This window comes from Meleagris gallopavo, chromosome 1, assembly GCF_905368555.1.
Source record: "Meleagris gallopavo chromosome 1, MGAL_WU_HG_1.1, whole genome shotgun sequence".
In the NCBI taxonomy this organism is placed as follows: domain Eukaryota; kingdom Metazoa; phylum Chordata; class Aves; order Galliformes; family Phasianidae; genus Meleagris; species Meleagris gallopavo.
This window is the reverse complement of record NC_139404.1, coordinates 144,043,111-144,043,805: the sequence shown is the minus strand read 5'-3', so window position 1 is coordinate 144,043,805 and position 695 is coordinate 144,043,111. Positions and strand designations below refer to the sequence as shown.

At 51.1% G+C, this 695-nt stretch overlaps 1 non-coding gene across 1 annotated transcript; it reads right to left on the bottom strand.

Moving 5' to 3' along the window:
• Positions 1 to 217: 217 nt before the first annotated feature.
• Positions 218 to 290, bottom strand: TRNAF-GAA (transfer RNA phenylalanine (anticodon GAA)). Its single transcript has one exon. It is a non-coding gene; the product is annotated as a tRNA-Phe (tRNA).
• Positions 291 to 695: the final 405 nt, after the last annotated feature.

The following is a 695-nucleotide window of genomic DNA, read 5'->3' as shown; positions in this document are numbered from 1 at the left end:
TGCCGGCAGAGGGCGCTGCTACCCGCTCGGCCCACACGTTCAGCCTCCGCGTTCGGTTTTCCCAAGCGTGAGGGGAGTGAGGCCGCCCCGCCTGAGAGGGGCGCGGCGGGCGGCTGCCCGGCCGTCCTGGGTATTGTTGTGTACGGGAACAGCCTCGGTCTGCTGATGCCTCCGGGGTGTATGGAGAGCGGAGGGGCAAAAAATTAATTAAATGGCTTGCCGAAACCCGGGATCGAACCAGGGACCTTTAGATCTTCAGTCTAACGCTCTCCCAACTGAGCTATTTCGGCTCGCGTCGGATGTGCTCCTCAGGAATTGTTCCAAATCCATTTTTTACAGATTACTTGGCTGATGAGTCAGGATATTTTCGAGCGGAAAAAATATTTTTGGATGTCCCATGCTACTAGACACACGGCAAACGACAACAGTACCTCAATGCAGAGACAGCATTAACACAAAAATATACATATACCTGCATCCGTTTATACTCAGAAGAAAAGTGCTTTGCCTGCAACACCTTGGGGATGGAAAAACTAGAATATGCTGTAGATTCAGGAGCATTAGATCAGCAGTGTTTTTGCCTCTGAGCTTTCAAGAGCTGCACTCTGAAACCTGACCAGTCCCACACAGAGCTGGTGTACCCACACACAAAAAAGGAAACCTCGTTTGTCAGTGGTTTTACATAAGGACACACC